The following is a 24,851-nucleotide window of genomic DNA, read 5'->3' as shown; positions in this document are numbered from 1 at the left end:
CATAGGCTGAACTGATCAGGAAAGGCTAACATCCCAATCTCACTTTCTGTTCTCAACAGGGTGATTAACTTTTTTCTTTTTTTTTTTTTTTTTTTTTTTTTTTTTTTTTTTTTTTTTTTTTTTTTTTGCCTATCTGTAAAATGAGAATTACAGTAGTTTTGTTGCCAAGGGAAGTTGTGAGATTTGATTTGTTTATGATTATGTGCACCTGAAATATGGTATGATGGACCAAAGTCACTATATTAAAGGAAAGCATTACTTATTTGCAGATCTGGCAGTAAGAAGTGACTGCTGAGATGGGAGAACAATTGAGATTCTCTGCATATTTAAAGGCACCAGAAGTGCACTGTATTTCCCCTTTTCCTGTCCTCAGCATCATCACCAGTTAATCTGCAGGAATAAAGAGCTTTGTGTGGTCCCTCTATGTTTTTCGTCGGCCCCTGCTGATGTAAATCGAACATACTGTCCTCCTGTTATCTTCAGGTTTAAAAAAACTATTTTTAATCACTTCATACAGGTATCTAATTTGAATCAGCCTGCCACACTGCAGGACTCTTGAGCTTTTTTAATTGGCATCTCATTACATTTGCACAAAGTTGCAGAGACACTGCAGGACACCAGTAGAGACATGTGAATCACCAATCCTGTTGGGCTGGCAACAAGATGGTGTGATACACCAGGGGAGTCTCAGAGACCCGTGTATGTGGTTAAGGGGACTGAGTGGAAGCAATCGAGTTCAGACATGTTGCTGTGACTGCTTCTAGGTCCTGTCTATACCCTCTGAAACAAAATTGTGAAGGAAGCTTGCCTAGGATTTTTAACAGCAGTGTGGTGTTACACCAGCCTGGTTTCTAGAAACAGTTCCTGGGATTCTGGTAATGCAGAACTCCCTGAAGGTATTAACGGTAATGCCATGGGGCAAATATGTGAAGTACATCAAAAACAGTGTTTAAGCCCATCACAGGGATAGGCAAGGTACCCAACCAGTTCATGGAGTCAGTCTCACTTCAGTTTCTTCAGCATTTGAAAATCAACCCTTAGGTATCTGCTAAGAGGCTTATGTTTTGTTCTGGGTGGGTTTTTTTGTTGTTGTTGTTGGTTTTTTTGGTTTTTTTTCTCTGAAGGAAGTAGCTCTTATCCTCAGACATGTTTATATGATGCCGTGACTCCTTTTCCAGTTTTGGCTGCCAACAAGATATGTCTAAACTTAGCATGTTGGTGCGCCTGGAGATATAAAGTGGAGAGGAGAGACTAGAGCAGTCTAGAATATGTTATTTGGCACTGAGGTACCTTCCTTCCCTCTCAGTCCGTCATCCAGAATCTTGTCATTTGCAGCAAAGTCTTTCACAGCTCTGGTGGGCACTTTGGTTTTCCTTATCTTCCCCTTACTTCTGCAAATTAGAGCTCTGCAGCTCTCTGGCAGAACTGGAGATGGGTGCTCTGGCTGCACCAGACACGACAATATTTCACCTGCCTTTATGGTGCTAGTATTTTTTTAAAAAAATTATTATTCTTTTGGAAGCTTTGCTCGAGGGGTTAGGGCTCTTTTGCCTCCCTAATGACAGCTGCTAGAGACTGTTTCTGAACTGAGAAGACAAGTTTGCAGAAAAAGAGAAGCAGGAGTATCAACTACCAGGCAGACCAGCATTGCTTGTTCTTTCCTTTGGGATGGATAGTGCAGCCTTCTACTAAGTGAGCCAGGAGCCCTCTGTGCCAGCCTCTTTCTCATGGGGTGACACCGTGCATGGCCTAACCAAAATTTGGTGTCTGTGCCACGGGAGGTGTAGGATCGTGGCACATGACAAGGGCTTGCTTGCCTGTTCTGCTGCATGGCCAGGCACAGGCCAGCCGTGTGACTGCCATGGAGGCCCTCACTGTCACACAGCAGCTCTGTGTCCCGTCCTGTGACAGAGCTGAAAGCTGCCAGCAGCCACACGTCCTCCTTCCTCTTCTTGCAAATGATCCAAGTGCATGGCCATTGACCTCCTCATATAATGGAGAGGAGGAGTTGCAGGCCCACAGGAGCATGGTGTGGTGGTGAGCAGGCTTTCATTGAGCATCTCGAATCAAGCAAATGGGAGGTTTATGTTGGCAAAACATTAAATCAGGATTCTCCATTCAAATCGCACCACTCAGGATTTTTTTTTTTTTTTTTAAATGGTTTAGATGGATTAAATCATTAATAAGACAACCCAGAATTGAGCCATTGATGGTTAGGATGTAAGTCTAAGAAAGACTTTCAGGCAAGGAAGCACTTGTGCAAATCACATCTTGTGGGTTTTTCATTCGGGTCAAACGTATATTTGGATTTTATAAAGATTATGGTTAATTTGATTAATTTCTGATTGAGGGCCAAAACTAGCTTAAGTTGGAACCTACTCCGTATTTGCTTTCTAACAGTCTTGAGGTCTGAAAATGTTTGGTTTAGTTCTATAGTTCTGTGAGTACACAAACCCCATGCGACTTTGGAAGGGGTGGCTTTGGGTTCTAGTTTGGGACTGGCCCTAAGCATTGTTGCAAGTGAGAGGAGCTGGGCTCAGTTCTAGTGTTCTTACTGAGACTCAGACTTCCTCAAAACATGAGGAAATTTGTTGTCCTGGTTCAGATGCTTATATAATATCTCAAGAAAGTTAGAGGAAAGTTAAGGATCCAAGTGCCTCCCCACTTACAGGTTTTAGATCTGTATCAATTGCAAGTCTGAACATTTTTCAAACTTTAGTGTTTCTGACTCAGTACTCAGATTTCTACCTGAATGTCTTAAATTTGAAGGGTTCAAGTCTGTTTTTTTATCCAAAGGTGGTACATTTTAAATATCTCTTCAGATTTGTGTGTGTAAGATTGGTAGGACAAAGGAATTAATGTTAGTTTGGGGTCAAATATTCCAGGCTGCTAAGAACTTCTCACATCTGATATCCTCATTTTGGTGTAGACCTGGTTTTTAAATTTTTAATGCAGAGACTATTCCTATTCTTTGAACTGAACATAAGGATATGAAAACTTGTGATTTTCATCACCCGGCTTTGACACAAGTCCCCTTGACAAAGTATTTATATTTTTCCCATAATATTTGTCATCATAAAACTCTGAGAGATGCCAGGCCGAGATGGGAAGACTCTTCACATATTTACAGTACCATCTACTCATGGAACTACAGCTGAGTCTGTTTTACAGATGGAAAAACTGAGGCAGTGACTGCTCGATTGGTACTTACACAGCCAGATCGAATTACCACAGTTAGAAGCAAAGTCTACAAATGCCCCTTCTGCTTTCCTGACCTTACATACCCTTAAACAAGGTGATTTTGGTCATAAAGTCCAGAGAAGAAAATATGTAATATGACTAAATTTTTTTAATATATATTTGGAGTAACTTGGAGAGCTGCCTCTACATATGCCAGGTGTGTACGTGGCTAAATATTACAGAAGGAGTTGAACTAAGTTCTCTATTAGAGCTTTTTACTCTTTATATTTTACCCCAAGGTAAGAGAGGCTGTGTTTTGATGAAAAAACTAATGAAAATTAACCTTTTGAAATAAATTACTTAATCCTTCTGTATTTACTGTACATCTGGATGAAACCAGAATGTTTGCAAGCGAAATACAAAAATGTGTACCATCTACCAGTGAACAAAACTAATCAAATTCACCAGTCACCAGGCTAGTTAATATTATAAAGACTCTGTGAATCATGAATATCCAGGCAGCCTGAGGGTACAAATCCATGAATCTGGGGAGTTTACCTGTCTCTTTTAGTCAGCAGGCTATCCCTTTTCCATCACTACAATTTAGGCATATATTGCCTAATAATAAATGTGATAATAAAAATGTGGTTTTGGAAGCAGGATGTTCTAATAGAGCTTTAGATCAAAAGTGAGATTCATTTTACTTAAATTAGCCAACTACAAGCTAGCTGCTTAGCCTAATCTAGTTGTGTAGGCTCCCTCTTTAGGGTGGGGAGACAGAGAAAGCTGGGATGAATTGCTTTTGGGAGGTGCCTGTCTCTCCACTGACAATAGAGGGAGCCTACACAACTGGCTTAGACAGGACACTTAACTTTTAGGTGGGTATGAGTTACTCCAGGAAAAGTCTGTTTTGCTTCAGGAGATTTGAGTTCTCATCTGTTTTTCTACTGATTTACAGCATAACCTTGGGAATATCCCCCCCACCCCCTTTTTTTTTTTTTTTTTACCTAGTATTTCCATCTAAAAAATATTCTATGGATAATGTTCTTGGAGAACCTTTGCCAAGGATGAAATACAGGTGCAAAATGTTTTTTCCCTGGTCTTCCCACTTTGACGTGTCTGTAGTTGTCATTAAAATAAACAGATTTTTGTGCCAGCATAAGTTTACGTGTGATGGGAAGCAGGGCTGAGTGAAAATTATTTTAGAAGCAGCATACATCTTCTTCAGATGTGACAGAATATTGTAAAAATAAAAATATAGTAACTGGTTACACGTATTGTTTCTCCTATCTTTGCCTCTCCTTCGCGCCTTCCACCACCCGTCCATCCCCTCTCCTCCCCCCAGCAAAAAATATATAGGGAGTGAGGAGAACATTCTTCAGATTAGACCTGTATTTTAAATAACCTTGGCCTGTTTGCAACTGGGATTTTTTTTTTTTTTTTTTTTTTTTTTTTACTTGAGAGATTTATTTCTGTCCTTGTAACACCATGTACTATATGCATTGCACCTGTTCAGACATAAGCACAGCGCATTATTATAGCTGTAGGGGTAGAAGCTTCCCAATATATATATTTTTGAAAGGAGGGAATGCTGGGGAGAATAGCCCTCTCTTTCCAATTGTTTACCGAGCAGTCTCTTAGGAAGACTTCTTCCTCATCAAGATCAATTTTCCCCGCTCCCCTATTGTCTGGGGAAACCTATCTTCAGGAGCGTCTTTCTTGAAAGATCTCATGACTTTAAAATCATCAGTGGGCTTTGTGTAGTCTGCCTGTCAAAAGAGATATGTTTACACCTTCCCCGCATGTGTTAGAGCTATAAGGTTACGGAGCAGAATGGCTGATACGTTCCGGCGCTTCGCGCTAATACGCACAAAAAAATGTATTTATGATAATCGTATGGACTGCCTGAAACAATGCGTTCCAACAGCCCGTAACATAAATAAGAAAGGTGGAGCCAGCCGGCACCCAAGTGTTTATTTGCCAGCAGCGCTGCCGAGCCCCGTCTACCTTCGCCGCGCTGCCTGAGCCTGGCGGTATTGAACCTGTTGCTGCATTAGCCGAGTTGTATTTTGCTAGCTCGGGGAAGGAGGGTTGTCTGCTGTCTGGTAGGAGGGCTTTGTCTGTGTGCGCCTTTCTCTCTCTCCCTCTCTCGCTCTGCCTGTCTCTCGCACTCTCGCTCGCTCTCGCTCGCTCTCTCTCGCTCGCTCTCCCTTTCCCGTCTCTGTGGTTTGTAAGGTAGGTTGCAGTGTGTGTATATACACAACATCAAGAGCAGGAAAATGGACTCATTAGGGAGGCAGGCAGTCATTACCACTCACACTGTACTTCCAGGGAGACAGCGACTATGAGGAGACAAACTGAGGACTGGGGAACAAGGTAGGCCAGTCAACTTTTATAAAACATAAAAGAATAAAGCCTCTACTCTCCTTAAACCACCAGCAGTTCTTTATTTCCTCCCCCCTCCTCCCCCGCCCCCCCTCGATTTTTAATTTAGAGATGTAAGTTTGCCAGACCTATTTGCTAGCTTTAAATTCGGAACATCTATAGAAGGCCTTACCCTCTACAAATGTCCCCCCCCCCCCCGACTTATTTAAGGGTGTGCCCCCTTATGATTCACTTTAATTACTTTTTTTTTTTTTTTTAAATCATGAAGGAAACAAACACGTTTGTTTTCCAACAGTAGTTCCAAGTAAATCAATATCTTTCACTTTTTTAAAACAGCTCTGTCCGTATGTTTGTGGGTCTCTCTGCTTTTTCTTTTCTGTTTATGCAGTTCCATCTGTCTGTCCATATATCATGTTCTCCTTATTTACTGCTAAATGGGGGATTATTAGTATTTGCCAATGACTTTTAACTGTAATGCCGGTGACCAGGGTTAACGGTGATTCTTGTTCTTTGTTTTTTATATATATGCACACTGTAAGTTTAAAGTCCATGCTTGGCATACAGTAAATAAAACAAAACAAAACAAAAAAAAAATTAAAAAGAGAAAGCAGGTTCCACTCTTCCTGACAGGATTTTTATTCAGAGATTTTGCTGTTTATCTGTTTTCGTGTGGGGGCAGAGGGGGTTAATTTTGGTTATTGTACGTGTACTTTTTCCTCCTGGATATTTTTAACATCTATCTTTCATTATTAGTGTTTTTGCAGTTTCCTTTGCTAGGAAGAAAGGAGACGTATATTCTAACTTTTATGTTGCTGGTCTAATGTAACATTATGGAGGCATCACTGGGTTAATAAGAATTCAAACTTTCTAAGAGGGAGTTTGTATCCTTGGCTGCCCCCCACCCTCCCACTTTATGCATGGTTATGCTTGTGTTTCCGTGTGTACTGACGGGGAAGGGAGGGGGGAAGGGAATAGATATTTTTTACAGTGGTGGCAAATTATGAAATCTATCGAGCCATTTTGTCCAGAAAGAGTAACTATTTATTTACCGTTTTTCATTCCACAAATGTGCTTCTTATTTGTATTTTCAAACATTGAAGCTTTTCTCTGAATTGATTTTTTTTTTTTTTTTTTTTTTTTTTTCTCCTGGGGAGGGATTTGTGATGCATTTCATAGCCCATTTAGCATTGTCGAGTTTTTGGAGCCCAGATTTATCATGGGTTCTAAAGACTGCTTAAACGGATCCATTTGAACTGGTTTTTTTATCTGAGCTCTTGTCATTTCTGTTGGAGAGTAAAACTGCTACTCTACTGGTAAAAAAAAAAAAAAAAAAAAAAAAGGATAGTGGAAGTGAGTTACATAAAATGTTCTGGAGACTCCTAAGTAATTATATAAAATGGACGCTCATCAGTGGAGATCTCTGAACAGTAACAATCACCTTTTTTTAACAGAAAATTATTTATTTAATAGCAAGAGGCAGACTTCTTAAAAACATGCATTAGGCCTTCCTTTTAGCACAAAGAAGTCCATAATGCAATATTCCTAACCCACCTGAGGCTGCCTAGGAGATTCTCCAAAACCTTCAGATCCTTTGAAATATTTCTTAAAAATCCATTATTTTACAGCCAGAAAGAACTTTTGCTGCCAACAGGTTTTTTTTTTGCTGTTGTTTGGTGGTTTTTTTTAGCTGTCCTTTAACTTACGAGTCCCCATTTCTACAGAAGTGCCTCCTCGCTGAACAAACTAAGTTAATTGAAATCCAAAGCAGCAGATCTATTCACTGGCACTGTAACTACAGAAACTACTTGCTCCATTTTATTAGCAGCTTTTCCAGAATGTGAGTGAAACTTTTCAAGGTTTTATATATCAGTGTGCCAAAATTGGGTGGCTCGTCTCTTAGCTGGGGAGTGACATTTATTGTTTACTAATTTTTTTCTTACTGATTTTTATTCAAACTTCTAAATTACTAATTTGTTGATAGACTTTAAATGTGTTTGTTGCTCTAAATGACCTGTTAACTGTAGCAAGGTATTTCTTCCTCTCCAAAAGCTTGAATCTCAGGCTTCGAAACTCAGATTGGTCGTAGAGGGGATGCTGAAGTTATGCCAAAAAAAATGTAAGGGTCTTAAAGGTGGATTTGCTGATGCCTCTAGATGGTGGTTAGCCTGGAGTGAGGCAGCAGGAGTATTTGCAGCCATCCTCCTCGTGGGATGGGTGAGGGGTTTTCAGGCACCTGTCATTTTCTCCCGCACCAGTGCAGGTGTATGTTCCTCAACAGCACGGGTTTTTTGTAGGAGAGCACATGGACCTGCCCTCAGGACTCTGGCATGTACTTTTAGCAGAAGCCCAGACTCATCTGAACATTTTTGAAAAACTTTAAAAATGATTACAAGATACCTCTTGATTTTATGAAAACTCCAGGCAAGAGGAATTCAAGCAGAGAAAGAGAGTCACAGTAGGGGAAACATTAGTCATTATCCGGTAAGATTTCTTTCTAATAGTAAAACCTTTTTCACTAGGAAGATGTAATTTTCCTTCAACCCCAACTATATTCTATCAAAAAAAAAAAAAAAAAAAAAAAAAAAAAAAAAAAAAAAAAAAAAAAAAGAAATCTTAGCTCTTTCAATAGCACAAAGTCCATTTGCAATCTGGATGCAGCAGCAAAGGGTAAAGTATGCCCAAGTAAACTTAAATCCAGCATACGGTGATGTAGCTGGCACTCGGGGCATGCCAGACCTGTTGTCCAGGGGGTTTGGTGGCACGGGGCAGCGCAGCCTGGGCAGCTGTGCAGGGCAGCGCTGGCGCTGCTCATTGGGTCACCCTGTGCTTTATTTTAGTGTTGGAGCAGACAGTTATCTAACACACCCACACGAGGAAGTGCTCTGGAGCAGTTATTTCATGCCTTGCCATGCCCTGTAGCTAGAGCAATTTTGGGCTGAATGGCGTGTGTATGTGCCGCTCTCACTCCTGGGAGACGAGAAGCACTGCTGCTGGGGTTTTCGTGTGTATGTTTTTCTGCTGGGGTTTTGGTGTTTTGTTGTTTCTTTTTGCAACAGGACCAAAAAATGGGTTATAAGACAGTCAAATCTAAATACCAAATAAATACCAAGTCAAATTATTTTTAATAGTGGAGGATTTTGCTTTTCTCTTAAAGGGGGAAAAAATATCTATCTTGTTTATTTTGATAAAGACAGTTGTAGCAATTTCCTGAGTTGAATATATCATTATTATAAATATTACTCACAGTTTTCCTATTTTCACATTTTCTCCATAGGCCCAGCTTATTCATAAGGGAAAACAGCTGCAGAATATTAAAAGAAAATTGTAATATTATTTATATAAAACTTTGATGTAAATAGGGAATAGTGTCCCCTGCTAGAGAATTCTGTGGGATGGCTTACAAATCCTATACAAAAGAGATTACAGTCTTAGGTAAATTGTTATTTAAATCGTTTCAAGAAAACCTTGCTCATTTTTGCAGACCATATGAGGTTTTAAGCAGAATAATTTGAATGGAAGTTCTGTTTAGAAATTGATGGCATGCTGAGGCCTCGTAGATTTCAGTTGGTTTCACTCCAGTCTGTTTTTATAGGACTTCTTTAAACTGTGATCTGTATGGTAAAGAGCTTCTGCTGAAAGACATTCATAAATGTTAATGGAAATTTAAAAATTGAAATTTTAGTTCAAGTTACTTAGATTTTTTTCTTCTTAAGAAAACTTTTAGAAAATCCAAAACCTTTATAGAAGTCTTTTTTTTTTTTTAATTGAAACAATGCACTGTAAATAGTTACTGTTAAAGAATAACTTGTTCCCTCTGAAGGGTCTGACATTCACACCGTGGTGCAGAGGGAAAATGATGGCAAATCACAGTGAAATGGACTTCGCTGTTCTTGTTAGTTTGGTCCAAGAAAATTTTAGAAAGTAAACAAACAGTATCAACGGTGAAAAACAACTTGGCTTTCTGATAATCTATCTATGCCAGTTTTGGTGAAAAGTAGTGTTTGACCATACACCAAATTCTGAGATACTTTTGTAAGAGCTGTACCGTTTTAACTTGAAGAGATTTTCACAGATGTATGAAACTTTCCGTGAGGAGGAAGTAAAGGCAAATGCTTTTCTCCAGGTGGTTTTTCCTTTGATACTGTTGACTATATGCTTGCTTAGTATTTACTATAAAAGTTAATATTCAGTTCTATTATTAGTTCTACGGCACTGATCCAATTCTCCTCTAATAGGAGCATTTCAGATCGACTACTGCTTATGTCTTTCATGTTTTCTTACACTTTTTTACTTAATCCTCCAGCACCATCGTGTGCGATGACGACATTTTGACCACCCAGCGCTGTCTGGGTGCTCTGTTTGCAGATGGGTCTTGTAAAATGGTCACCAGAGGCACAAGGGCCACGGGCCACCTCCTCTTCCATAGCTGCTGGCTGCCCGTGCTGCGGGGCAGGTCGCTACACATCCCCGAGGTTTGCAAGAGGAAAGAAGTTCAGTTTTTACCATGTGCAGGGAGGAAGGGGAGACTCTGTCTTGAAGTAGATAGAACACAGGAATGGGAAATTGGGCTAATGGGATAAAGCTGTCTTTAAAGGAAAAAAACCCACTGTTCTTCTGACAACTGGCTGTTGGCTTTGGGGAAATGATTGTGGAGGGTCCCAGACTGTTTGAGGGGCCAGATGTTCACCTCCCACACAAGCGACCTGCTGGATGAGTTGGCACGAGATGGCACTATGGGAGGGAAGGCCATGGACTATTCCAGAACAAAGGCTGAAATCCTTTCATGCCAAGAATGGCCTCTTCACATCGGTGACAGCCTGTCTTGCCAGCCACATGGCGGGCGGATTTGCAGCTTGTGCTGTACTTGCTGTTCTCAGGTACTGCTCCTCAAGATCTTTCATGGCGAGCAGGGACTCTTAAGACAAACTAGTCCTACCTAATCAAACATTGGCAGTGCCTGTAGGACTTCCTTCTTCAGTACCCCCTGTCGTAGTTCTTTCCTTGTGCTTCTCTGCAGTGGGTGGACACAGGTCACTTGGCAATATTTTATGTCCGGTTTGCACAAGTGTAAATGACATTACCAAAGGTGAACCAGAACCCATAGGATCTTCCTGATTCTTTGAGCTACTATCAAACCAGTGGTTAGGAAAGTCTGAATTAAAACCAGTTGGTAGCTAGAGCAAAGAAGAGAGGAAACGTGAACAGGCAGTGCTTCCAACCCTCTGCAGAGCACCCATGGGAAATCCTTTGCAGGACAGACATGGTGCCGTTCTGTAAGCTGCACCCATAGATGACCTCTTAATGTTACCCTTTCAGAGTGAATTTATCTTGGGGTTGTGGTAGAGCTGAAAATGCAAGTAAGTATAGCGTGTCATTTGATTCGGAGGTAAATACAACAGCATGAGAATTACTGATTTTCCTTCTTCATTCCTTCATGGCTAAAAGATATGTTTTCTAATATCTTACTTCTAAGATCATCAATAGCTGTGTGATGAATCCCTTGAGGATACAAAAGTAGGATGGGGAGAGTTGTGTTGTGGACTTCAGAGTTGTCCTTTCAGCTGACTGAAAGTTAATTATTGATTTCTATTTCCTCCCTAGAGATCCATATGCCCTTCTTTCTGACTAGAAAGTTAGTGGTCACAGTGCAGGAATGTGAAAGCAGTTGTCATGTGGCAGTACAAGATTTCATGGGCAGGATGTCAGGAATGTGTAAGACGGAGGTTGACATGGGTAGAAAGTGAAGAAAGACAACTAGGTAAAAGCTTGTGTCCACTGTTGTTTTATGTGGGTTGGATGTGGAGTCTGCTATTCTTCATGGCTCTGGCTCCTAGACTCCCGGCAATCTGAGAGCTAAGTGAGTCACAGGCTTTAGTGACAGTGGAATGCTGAGAATAAAAACAAAACAACAACAAAAAACCCAACCAAAAAATCTCATTGTTTAGGCACAAACACAAGAAAACCATGTTTAATTGCTGATGTGCTCCCTCTGCTGGTTCTCTAAAACTAACAAATGCTATTCCCAGGAGACCGGGCCACACCCTCTGGGAAAATTGTGCCAAATGAATGGCTTTGAGCTCTCTTGCAACGAGCGGTAGTAACAGCAAAAAAAGTCTTCTGGTGAAGGGTTTTAAAGCCTTGGATACCAGGCATGACTGCTGAGAGGTCATGAAATGTTCAATCTGTAATTCAGCCTTTTTTCCCCCAGTCTTACGTTTGATAGGTGTTCCTTTTTCTATGATTTCCCAAAGTTTGTATTTTCTGTTTGCTGTGGCTGCTTCTAGGGTTTTTCCCACCTGAAGGGGTTTTATCTAATGTCCTCATTGATGCTTTTAGTTTCAGTTTTAGTGGTTAGTAGTATCTGAAGAAGCCCTAATGTAGCTTGGGCTTTGGCAGCTTCCAGTTCTTTCTGTCTCTGTCAGTTAAATCTGCCTGTAAGCTTTATACCGTTGTGCCCACTTCATCCTGTCCTTTGGCTTGAATACCGGCTGTTTTTTCAGGATACTCTTGAACATCCTTCCTCACTGTGATGAATCTGTATTTCTTTTCCAAACATAGACTGAATTGTTTAATATGTTCCCTACACAGCATATTTCCCCAGCAGATAAGTTTTTAAAATGCAGCATTTTGTGCTTTTATGCTATGGAAAAATGTCCTGGGTAAGATGGAGTACCGGGGACAAAAAAACTGAATAAAGCTGTATTAATTTCCATAGAATATTTGGCATGTATGGAAGATTTCTGACATAGTAATTATTCAATAAAAGATGGTCCTGTGTTTCCCATATTTTCCACCTATGTGGACTGTCATGAAAAAGAGCTTCATCTTGCAGCCGTTGACACGCCAGTGGGAATCAGCTGTGCAGAGCTGGTGCAGGACTGGGCTCAAGTTTTCCGTGTAGAGTAATGAAAAGTTTCCTTTCTGCAAGTCTCATGTTTCCCATCTAGGTGACTGCTTATTAAATCTTTATCCAGTAGGGACAATAAACCAAACAGCCTGGTGGGTAGCTAATTGTCTGGAGTGACTCAAGCCACGTATAAATCTCATTTGTACTCAGTACGTTGACTCTCTCTGGCCTCGTCGCTCTCTCAAGTATTCATTCATTTTGAGACTTCTAGAATGTAGTGCAAAGAAAAGAATCCCTGGTCCTTCCATCTCACCGTCTCGGAGGATACTTGTAGGCTGATGCTCCTTTTTTTCCCTTTCACAGGCCCAGCAGTTTGGGATCCCATCCATCGGAAACGTAGTGCAGGGCACTGGCCCCCGTGTGGGCAGTCACAGCACTGAGACCTCATCACCCTCCTCTCTCCAGGTCCCTGGATGGGAGGAATTGTAGCAGGGCTTGGCATCTCTGTGATAGCCTGCCATCCTGCTGTACCTGCTCTGGGGATAAATAGAGAGCGCAGCGCCTGGGGCTACCAATCTGGCACCTTTTGCTGCTGCTGAACTAATACAAGTGATTAGAGGTGACATGAGTTCCCGGCGAAGGCCCAGCTTGTCCTGGCGGACCGTTTGAAGTCCAAACCCTGTTTTGTAATTTCCAGCATTTCATGAAAATGCTGCTTTTATTTTCCTCTCCAAGCTATGGCCAAGTTTGGAAAGCTTCAAAGCTTGCTCCAATTGGATTAAAAAAAAAAAAAGTGTTTTTAAGATGGCGACATATCCTAAATGAGCTGGTTCCTTCTGAGCTATACCAACCTCGAATCATTTATCCACCAAGTCAGTCAGGCTCATCCTGAAACATTTGACTGCTGTGAAAGCAGCTGCTCGTGAATGAGGTTAAAAGCCAGTTGTGCTTTTGCAGTACAGTCAGCTATGCACAACTTTGTGTCGGACAAGAGGAAGCTCAGTTATTTTTCCCTAGTATTGGTCATTTCTGGATTCTTGAATTAACTTGCTTTTTCTACTAGTCTCTGAGTCCCTTTTTACAGGGGACTAGATCCTATTCCAAGCCTTTCTTCATACTTTGGTAGACGAATGGTTTTTTTTCCCCAGTGTGTTTACAGGGATCTTATTTTTCTCAGCACAAAACCATAGTGCAGTATCAGAAGTTTTAATCGGATTGCAGTGCAGTCACTACTGTATGAAAGGTGCTGGTGAGGATAAGCTGTGCATTAGGAAAGCAGGATTCACAGTCTGTTTCTAGTTTTCTGTGTTGTTTTCAACCTTCATTTCCTAGTGTCACTTCATTTCCTAGTGTCTCAGTTACCTGTCTTCAGGATAGAGATAGTGATGTTTATCAGTTTCTGAAAGCAGATAGGCAAGTTAGTTATAGCTGTACTAGCAAGTTTTATCCTTCCCTCTTGAGTTTGTGCCCTGTCATCACCCTGAAGTGTGTTGCAACTTCTTTCTTTACTCTAATGGCTTTCCTTTAGCCTCCCCTTGAAATTCTTGAATATTTGTGGTCTTTCTCTGGCATGTCAGACTAGAACTGACACCTGAAGTCTTGGAGTTTGGGTTTTGGCTGTTTTTTTGTTTTGTTTTTGGAAAGGTGTGGGGGGTGGTTTTTTTTTTTTTTTTTTTTTTTTTTTTTTTTTTTTTTTTGTTTGTTTGTTTGTTTTTTTTTTAACCTCCTGGAGGTTAGGAACTAGTGTTTCCTTAGATAGTTTGGATGGCATTAAAACAGTTCTGCCCTGCTCATGCAGGCTCTATTATGCTGGATCTCAGATGAATTTAGCATGTGTTTTGAGCCATGTGATTTCACAGCATTCAGCCCTAGGTTGTCTTGACCAGTCTCCTATTAATAATTGACCTATCTCAGTTAAAACTGTCTCTGTGCTAGAGTGAGAACCCTCTTGTCTAGATCACATCCATATCCAGCCCTGTGATAATTTATTCTGCTGCCTAGAATTTATCTAATTTTCATTCCATATCTTTTGCAGATCCTAAAGAAGGTAAAAAAAAGGTTGAAAAGCAAAAAGGAAGCGAGCTAAAATGAACTTTTCTGGAGTTTCTTGGTGAAGTCTGCTGGTGCAGGAACACAGTTTGATAGACTGTAGGCTGTTTTAAAGAGTTATTAGAATCTGGAGTAATGTTACTGTGGAACATTGTCTTCAGTGCCGTAAGATACAAATGGAGCATTTAGGAAAGAGGTTTGTGAAGAATGTGAGCAGCTAGAAGAAATGAAAGCTGAGACGCAGGCAGGGGGCAGAGCTGTTCAAAGAAAATGAGGACAAAAAGTCTGAACTTCAAGTAAAAAGAGGGGCTAACTTAGTCCCACTGGCAAGAGAGAAAATTTTAGCAACAGTGTTCTGTATGAGTAGGACTAGAGAGGGGTGGGATGAGGCCACAGCCCTTTCCTTTTTCCTTATGAGTAGTGAGCTGGAATAATCATCATACAATAATCATCTTCAGAGGATTGTGGTTTGGGGTTTAAAAGAGGTTCCACATGAAATTTCTGAATGCCTGTGTATCTGTTAAAATGTTTATGGGTCGTATTTTGCCCTATGTTACATTTTTATAAAAGTGGACCAATTCCATGTAATTGAGAAGACCCAACCTTGAACCAAGAGCTGAATTTAGCTTTGTATTTCTCGCTACTGGCTGCAGCTAGCATATGTCTAAAGCAGTAAAGATGATGCATGGTACTCCACAAGTGATTTGTGACCAGGAGACAGTTTTCTTTAGGACAATGCTGCTGCATTTGACCTCATTTCTGCTGTGTTAGATACTGTCTCCCTTGTGGCAGCATACATAGGTGTATTAATAAGATTCTTCCCAGATCTCTCCTTGAAATCTCAGCTTATGGAGTTGATGAAAAGGCTTGCTTTTATGAGATATTGGTGATTATTCTCAGAGTGCTCAGGCAAAGGCAGCAAAGAATTTAGCATCCAAAACGATGCCTTTTTCTCTCATCTGCAAAGGTTTAATCCTGAGACCCTGTGTGATTTCTTTTTGTTGTTGTTGTTTCGGTTTGCTTCGTTCCCATTAATCAAAAAGGTGAGGTGCCAGTTCTGTTTAAGTCTTTCCCAGACTTTTTTAGATAAAGGAGTTACACATGTCCTTCAAAACAAAGAACAGTTGCCAGCTGAGTTCAGCAGGAGGAGAGAATGCTCACAAAAGGTTCTAGGACAGTTTAGCCATAGATAGCTGCTGATATGCGTAAACAGCACTTTGCATTTCTGAGGAAACTTATTCAAATATCTTACAGTGTTTCATGAAAGTAGCTAATTTAGTTTTGCCTAATTTCAGTAGCTGAATCAACATTATTATTTCCATTTTTTAATCAGAAACAATCGAGGCACAGAGAGAAGAAGGAAGTGAGGCCTTTCTTTCTTCCTTCCTCAGTGTATTGTACATGCAGATGGGAGTTGGAAAAGTAAAGACCATGTTCCATGGACAAAGGAAGCTCAGATGATTCTTGGCTATTAAAGACTGTTAGGATTCTTCTTTTTTTTTTTTTTTTTTTTTTTAATACCATTGTGGTATTGTAACACATATGCGACTTCTTTGCCATTAGTCTTATTTCTACTTCCAAAATGGGATAAAAGACTCTACAGTAACTGAATATTGAGGCCAAATATATTTAATATACCGACACGTCAACAAAGCCTTTAAAAGCAGAATTTAACTATCAAAGGGCAAAGTTATATCTGGCTGAGATGCACCGTGGTGTTGCTTGATGCATTAAACAGTCACCAGGGGAAGACAGGAGCTCCCTACCACATGTAAAGACAAACGTGTCTTCAGATAGTTATGTTGTTCTGAGCTTCTTGTGTGTGTGTCTGCTCCGTGTGCAGCGGCCGTTAACGTCTGAGAACTGCAATGTGGAGAGAAGAAAACAGCCCCTAAGGTTTCCTTGGGCACAAGCATTTAAAGAGGATTGTTCCTTGTCCGTTTAAACTTGTCAGTGGGGACAAAGCCTGTGGGAGCCTATGGGAGCCTGCAAGTGCTGGATCTGGGCAGAGCACAGGTGTGTTGCTGCTGAGGCACCTCTCAGAGAATGAACAGTGGGAGGAACTGAGTTGCTTGTATATTCAGCCTGAAAGCTGTACAAGGAATAGCTGTATTTAACTTTTTGTTGCTCGAGAATGAGATTCTCAAGATCTTGAGATCTCAGTTCTTGAAAACATGCAAACAAGTTTTGGGTTTGTACCACTTTCTGATATTTTTTCACTTCCCAGGAGCCAGTTTTAATGTCTGTTGGTGCTTAGAAGACCAGATTGGAAGGACAGCAACAGAAAGTTTTATTAGCCAGCACAATTAATACTTTCTTCTTTGAAAGCCAAATTCATCTAGTGTAGTATGTTTACAAAAGAGGAAGCTGGAATGCACAATAAGGTTTTGCCTTTATCAGAGACATATGGACTCACCATCACTGGATATATCTGTGAGACTATAACAAAGAACCCTCTTCAGGCATGTCTCAAATTTCAGGGGTCAAAAGGCAAATTGGATGAATGTCCCTCCTAAAAACTGGATGAACCAGCTTTTTCATATGCAATTTCCAATTTCGATAATCCCCAAGAAGCTCGTAAGAGCCGGGATGGAGTCAGTAAAACCTCTTCTTATTAACCTCCGAAAGGACGCAAAGGGGTTTGGATCTCAAGGCTGGCCGGGATGCCAAGTGCTCCTCTTAAGTACTCTCATACTGTCTCAGCCTGCTGGAACTTTTGGCAGACACAAGACAGTAAGGTTCACAAAGCAGATGAATAGAGAGATGGAGACCAGGTTTACTGGGATAATTCCCACCTGAGAAAGGCAGGTCATGCTTCTTTGTACAGGAAAGGCAGTAAATATCTTCCCCCTTCTGCATCCCCTAAGCAGTGGTCTTTCCCCTTTCACATATATGTGACCTGGTTTTTAGACTGAATGGTCTCTCAGATTCATTCTGCTGATAAGCACTTATCCTTTGGGAGATCCTCAAGTCAATTGTATTTGAGTCCTCTTAGTCTTTAGGACACTTGTGCCCATTTTACATGCAAAATCCAGACACAGGGATATTCTACAAAGATTCCCTACTGCACAGTTGCCTCTACATGTTGCTGTGGTAATAAAAACTGCCAGTTTTTTTCTGTCATTAGGCACTTTCAGTGTTATGCATTTACTTTAATAAATCAGTTTCTGGATTTGGTTTTTAACTTACTGAGGTACAACGTTTGCCACACTTAATGAGGATGTACGTGGTCTTCAAAAATGCCAAAGCAGTGCTTTATAGGACACACCACTTTTCCTTCTGGGTGTCGTGAACCCCTGTGTATCTGTATGGGTTTGGGGGAAAGATGGGTTAAAGAGTCAACAACTATGTAGGCATTAAGTCAGCAAATCTAGAGGATACTTACTTCTTAACCGTTTTATTGAACTCACATCTTTGTGTGGTCCTTCCTTGGTTTTTGTTGTCACTGATGTCTTTAGGGATCACTGATGTCTTTAGGGGGAAATTCTGCTTGGCTGTCCTGTTTTCCTAAGTTTCAATGTGCCTAAAGATTGGTGAGAACACAGTGGAGAGTTTGGAATCTGGAAGAAGGACAGGCCACGGATTTCTCCAGACTTTCTGGGAAACCTGAGCAAATGAGCTGAACTTCTGGGTGGACCTCTCTTAACCAGAAGTGTTGAGGCTCCTTGCCTTGTCAGAGAAAATCTTGCTTTCTCTCAGAGGAAGTAATTCTGCATGATTTGAGAGAGACTTTAATGGTCTATACTCCATTTTTTAGGAAATATGCAGGAAAAAGCCTACTTTGTCATATGCATAAAGCTGTAAAGCTTCAAATCTTTATTGCTCTTTGTTTATTTTATGAAGCTTTTACTTTTCTATATCCTTACTCTGAACGCCTGTATATTTCACCTTAACAAAAGAAGCACAGTAAGCCGAGCAAACGGAGTGGCGAACACACCACCGAGGAGTGGTGTTCAATTTGCTTCCTTATTTTCTGCCTCAGCGGGTCAGGAACCCGCTCCTTGTGGCAGAAGGGGCCATATGCCATGGTTCCTGCTCTGCAGTGTAATCAGATCTGCTGTGTGTGTGCTGTAAAACGGAGTTGGGCAGAATTCGGGCAAGGTGCACCAAGCTCACCACTCGTGTGCAAGACAACTGTAATAATGCCCGTGCTCAGGAGCTCCAAAGCTTCTCGGAATCACTGGGTTTACTGAGAATGCACCATAGTTGGATGTCTGGATGTTTGGAATACATCCAATGTACCCCAAACTTGTTTGACTGAATTCATGGAAGTTTTCTCAGCAGCTGGGCTGGATTTGTATGGGAGTAGGTTCTTCTGGATAAGCAGCATTAGGAGATTAGGAGAAGGTCATGAGTGAGATAAGTACAAACCAAGGATCCTGAGTACAATCTTCAGATACTGAATTTACTTTTTTTTTTTTTAATTCAGGTACAATTTTTAATGACCTTAGATGTGGCTTGTGCAAGAAGAGAAGATATGAAAGATGTAAATAAGAAGATGTTTTGTGTCTGCTGTAGACTTTTGTACTGGTCTGAGTACTTCACCTCTGCTCTTCTGTTCCCTAGCAGTGAACTAGAGTAATGGGAGAACCTGCTGCATGCCTTGAAGTTTCATGAGCAGCTTGTGAAATGCTCTGAAACCTTTAGGTAAAAAAGGCTGGGGATAACACAGTAATTATTGCCACATATATCTTCTCTTGATCTGAGAGGAGCGAGTGGAAAATACAAAAACGTACATTACCATGAGAAATTAAGATATGTTAATTTCAAAAAATTTCCCAATAAAGAAACCATCTTCCTTCGCTTTAATCATTTCCCTCCTTATAGTGGTTTGCCTGATGATGTCATCAGTGGAAAAATAGACAAATGGAAGACAGGATAGTAGGGCTGAAAGGCAAATTTTGACAGTTCTAAACCTTGTATCCTACTGATGTCAATGAAAGTTGTAATTTCATTTTGGGGTTGCAGTTCTTTTCAGGGTTGCAGATGAGCAGAGATGGACATTTGGGTAGAGAGTAAAATGACCAGCAAGTTTCCTCCTGGGTTCTGCAAAGGACCCAGTTGAGAGGCTGATTCCCCAGTGATGGATAAACATGGCTTTGGCACGATGAGAGATTCTGATGTTGTTTGTATCTTAACAGCCTGGCAGAGAGAAGGGTTCAGGAGGATGAGATTTAGAAGTAGGACAGAGGTGAATCTAAATTAGATGGAAACAAAGGGTGGGGAAGGAGAGGAAGGTGCAGTTCCATAGTGGTGCGTAGATTCCTGTGTTCTGGAGTTTTCGGTTCACCAGCAGCACCACTGCATTTAGTGTGCTCCGGGTAAATAGAATCTGTAAACACTTCTGTAAAGTGACAGGGCTTTGCTTGTGAAGTCACTCTTATGGTAACTCCTGCCTCTGCCATTTCTTTCCTTACCTTGTTGGTGGGCTGAAGTTAATGTAGCTTAGCCCAAATTCACATGTATGAATATGCTTTGTTTATCTGTCTCTGTCTATCTCTCTGTGCGCCTGCTGCTTGTCTGCCTGCCAGTTTTTTCTTTGTCTCTATCACTTCATCACTGAACCCATCTGTGTAGAAAATGGGATATTTGGCTGCTCCTATTCTTTTTATTTTTTTTTTTTTATTATTATTATTTTTGTCATTTTGTTCCCTCAGACTTACGAGAATGAAACTCCTGGGGGTGCCAGGCAGTTTAGATCTTGCATTTAGGAGGAGCCGTGATGCTTTTTGCGTCTGTTTGTCTGTCCATCTGTCTGCTGGTCTATAATAAGCTGTGCAGCGAGACAGCAGCTTACTATCTGTGTGTGTGAAATTAGCTAATTGGTGTTAGCAGCAATATTTTCACATGTTTTATAAGCAAAGTGCAGCAAGGTATATAAATGTAGATATGATCCAGAGACACACACACATACACACACGCGCGCACGCAAGCCTGTCGCTGCTCATGCATAGATGCTCAGAAGTAATTAATGTTAATAAGATTTTAATGTGCTTGTGAGATCATAATGAGGAGAAATGAATGCTCTGATTAGAAAAAGGTAACTGTGTGTGTGTTTTGGCTTAGAACAAGATTTCCTCTCTTTTTTATAAATCACGATTTCAGAACTTGTTTGTGATTGCATCAATCGGTTTTTATTTTCAAATTAGAGGTCTGTTTAGCCATTTGAATGATTATCCAAATCAATGGGTAAACCCCTGATCATAAGGAATCGTGTAGATTTTTTTTTTTTTTCCCTTTAGAAAGCAAAGCTACTACATGACAGGGCTGGGCAGCCTCATCCTTCTAGCATTACATTTTTTGATGCTGCTTTTAAAGGCTCATCAGCAACTGCTCTCAGAGACAGGGCTCGTTTTTTACAAATAGAGATGTTTATCTATAGGTGTCTGCAGTGCATAATCAACCACTGAAACTATTGTGCCAAGGCACATTCCTGTTCATCAGTAATGATGAATCCTCAGAGTCCAGGTGATCACGTGATACCTTGATTATATTTTGAAATAATTAGTTTAGGAAAGCAGAACTGTATTTTTTTTTTTTTTCTTTCTTTCATCAGTCATTTTCCAAATAAGAGGGATGGGAAAGTGTTTGCAGGAAATATTTTACAAGCTAGGATGTTTTTTACATCCCGGATGCCGTGTAGTCGCCAGACCCCAGACTGGCCAAAATCCAGCTGGACACTAGGGGTCCTTCTCTCCAGCAAATCAATGAAATGATTGTCCGGAGGGCTTCACTGCCATTTGCATACTTGTTTTTGTTATGAATCCCTTTGGGATTTTTTTTTTTTTTTTAATTGACACTGAGAGGTTAGATACTTTGTTTTATGAACATCTAGGATAGAAAATGCAAATTTGAAGAGTCCACGTTCCAGTGCATCCCACGTTGCCTACTACCCACCGGATTCTGGTGGTGCCTGGCTTGAGTGGTGTTTTAAGGTGTTAGATCTGTGACTGAATCCATGGAATATGGTTCATTTCCAGAAAGTGCTGGGGTTCCCACAACAGCGGTTATGCTGAGCAATGTTCAAGCATGGTGATAAGACTGCACTTTCCAAATTGTGCTGAACAGAAACCAGTGTCAGTAAATGCAGCTTTGACTGAAGTCTCTAAAGATGATGTTGTTCGTTTATAATGAATGAATTTATTTGGGGGAAGGGAAACAGCAGGCATTATGTGTATTTGTTTATTCCTCTAAACACTCCTTTCAGCTAGCTGCTGTACAGTCGGGCCTCTAACAGTAGCTCATCACTCTGATAGCTCAGTCAGTGAACTTACTTTTGTGAGGTACCTTGGGATATTGTCTGCACGAGTGTATGCACAAGTGTGCCTGTGTGGGTACTCTCAAAGCATCACTGAAACCTGCACATCCATGCATAAGGCCAAAACAAAGCATTCCCCAGCTACTGCCACCATCCAGGTGAGTATTAATGACCCTGGATGGAAGGAGGACACCTTTACCTCTCCTAAATTCTCATAGTCTGAGAAGTGCTTTACATTTTGACCTAAATAAAATGGCAGTCTGAGGTCTCGCAGTAAGGAAGCAACTAGTTGGTTCTAAAAATAATCAATCATTTCTATAGGTAATTTTATTAGAATATTTTGAGAAATATCAACCCCAGTTTAGGACTGGTATTGAACTGAATTAGTATTGAATTATGGGATATGATTCATTTCCGGAGAGTGCTGAGGTACCACAGCAGTGCTTGTGATGAGAAGGAGTAGAACATGGTGATATGATTGCCATTTCCAAATCATGAGGAACAAAACCAGTATCAGTAGATTTTGGCTTCGATGCAATTTGAAGCCTCTAAAGAAGATGATGTGGCAGTTCAAATCCCACTTTGGAATTAGTGTCCGCCTGCATTATTTTCATTGCCCATTTCCTTGGTGGTGGTGGTGGTGGTGGTGGTGGGGTGTGTGTGTGTGTGTGTGTGTGTGTGTGTGTGTGTATGTGTGAACGTGACAGTTTCCAAAAGCTGTCTTCCACAAAGTTGACGACTGAGAGTAGAGGAGCAAGGTAATTATAAACTCCAATGAATTGTCACCTTGGAGCAGGAAGCAGCTAAGCAATGCAAGGAATTTCCCTCTAAATTTGGGTGGTTTTTTCTGTGTTCTAGAAGTAAAATTTTGAGGAAAACACTCAGTTTGGTGTTCCCAGCATGAGAGATGAAGTAGCCAAGCTCCCTTCAGCTGTGGGCCAAAAACTCCATAAGGCTTGGGGAACTCCAGAAGAGCTGAGGCAAATTGGTTAAGTGCATGAAGTTAGTATGCAAAAATGAGTTGTGCTGAGTCCTGGGGGGACTGCTTTAATTCAGGAGTAAATTAGTCTTAGACCAATCTAGTTTAACTGAATAAGAAGCTACAGGGAGCTTTGCTGTTGAATTAGAGCATCTACTCACAGCTTCAAGACAATTAAATGTGTGCACGTTGGTGTCAAACCTTTAGTTGATTTGCCTTAACATTCTCAATGTCCCCATGCAGGCTTGGCTTAAGAGATAGATAAACTGTCCCAAGCAATTAATTCTGTACTGGGGATTCAAAACAAAACAAATCCCAATACTTTGTTTGCTTTGAGGGAAATAGCATAATGCCAACTATTGCACTGTTGTTGACAGAGCAGTACTGATTGCCCTCCCTCTCCTTGGACACCGCTGTTTTCCTGTGCAGCTCTTGAAGGGTCCACAGATACTGAGGATGGTTTTCTGTTACAGCCAGCTTGTACATTAAAAAATCCAATATAAAACACACCAAAGTTAGAGATACTGTGTATTTGCAGTGAAAATTATAGAATTTTTACAAGAAAAGCAAGTGTATTCACAAGTTCTGTTTCTGCTTCACTTATATTTGAGTACTCTGGTGTAGTTCAAAGATGAGAGAGAGGGTTTTGGGATGGGTTGGTTTGGTTGTGATGGCAGAACAGAATCTGGTGGGAGCATAGTAATGACAAGCTCTTTGGGAGAAACTTATTCTGTCTTAAAGAGGCCTATGCACAGTGTGAAAACAGAGGCTCATAATTGTATGTTGAGATTGTGCTCTGAAGAGTCTTTTAGAGTACATTTGCCAACTTTACTTGTAATACAGCTGTTTAATTTGACTTTGTTCCTAAGTACATATATAAGGTTAAAGTGCTAATTCATAAATTTCATAATTAATGAATAATTGTGAGTTGGTTGATAAAATCTCCATAGTAGACAACACTGGATTTGCACGGTGAAAGCCCTCTGCACAAGGATGGATTTTGAAAATATCTGTAGGTTCTAGTTCGATCGGGCTAGTACAGAAAGTAATCAATTTGAAAGCTTCATTGGAGATAGTCCCCTACTAGCATCAAAGAGGGGGTCTTTGTTCACGTGTGCTAACTGCTCTGAGCTTTTTTCATATGAAAACGTACATCCCAAAACTGTCAAGACTTAAGCTCTGAAAGAACTAATTATCTCATCCTACTTGCCCAGTTCTGTATTTATGTTTCTAAATAAGTAGCCACTTTTCTACTGAAGTTTTTAATGCCCAGAAGCACCTGCTGAAGCTGCTGGATGCAAAGAACTTCTACTGGCATATGCATTTAGAAGAACAATTTTAGATAATAGTTGTCCAGAAGGCTCTTTGGTCTAGTGAGCTTAGAAATTCCCAATAAATGACCTGATATTTCTGCCAAAAAATTTGTTTTAAGAAGTTGTTTAATTGCAGAATGTGATATTTACATGAAAGTAACAAGTATGGCTATCTGTAGGAAGGCAGGAACTGTTAAATAAATCAAGTTGTGTGAATGCTTTGGTCACCTCAGCTTCTGAAAGAAACAAACACTTTTGAGCTAGGTAAGGAAAGCCTTCTCATGAAAACTCTGGAAAAACTAGCCATGGAGGAAGTTCCTGCCTTAGTCTGTCATGGCAAATTTGGCCAATCTTTGAACAATGTAGGTTTTCAATCAGTTTGAGTTCTGTTTGACTTAGTAATGGATATTCATGCTTTTCCATATGAGAGAGATTTTTTGTTTGTTTATTTTTAATAAGCTCTTCGTCTCACTGTTAATTTGCACTAGATATTATGCAATCTACAGGTTGATTCACACATGAAAGGAAATGGCTTCATTTTTCTGAAGTTTTATATGTGGATATTGGGAAAGCTGTTTGGATATTTGAGGTTTCAAGTAATGTAAAAGCAGACAGCGCGGAGCAACTAAACAGAGTCAGAAACATGAATCACTGTGGCATGGATTTGCTTCCTGGTATTTCAGTTTTGTTATATTGTGGATGTGTGTCTTGTCATTAGCAGATTTTCAGTGGCTTCAGGGTTAGCTACAGTCATTACAGAAATACACAGAGTAGTTTATACGTGTGCTTACTCCTACACTTACGCCTGCGTTTACTAGAAGTGCATTTGGAAAAAGTCTG

General features: G+C 40.5%; 1 protein-coding gene across 5 annotated transcripts in view; it reads left to right on the top strand.

The window, feature by feature from the left end:
* Positions 1 to 24,851, top strand: part of ZBTB20 (zinc finger and BTB domain containing 20) — a 474,904-nt gene that overhangs the window by 23,501 nt on the left and 426,552 nt on the right. For 2 of the 5 annotated variants that reach the window (XM_058419425.1, XM_040056378.2), the window contains exon 1: positions 5,272 to 5,556. The exons of the other annotated variants lie outside the window; for them this stretch is intronic. The gene's annotated coding sequence lies outside the window, so the exon portion shown is untranslated. Of the gene's footprint in view, positions 1 to 5,271; positions 5,557 to 24,851 lie in introns of those variants that run through there. 5 annotated transcript variants of the gene reach the window in all.

The sequence above is a fragment of the Hirundo rustica genome, chromosome 2 (genome assembly GCF_015227805.2).
Source record: "Hirundo rustica isolate bHirRus1 chromosome 2, bHirRus1.pri.v3, whole genome shotgun sequence".
Taxonomy (NCBI): Eukaryota; Metazoa; Chordata; class Aves; order Passeriformes; family Hirundinidae; genus Hirundo; species Hirundo rustica.
The sequence above is the reverse complement of the archived record's forward strand: the minus strand, read 5'-3'. Positions and strand labels throughout refer to the sequence as shown.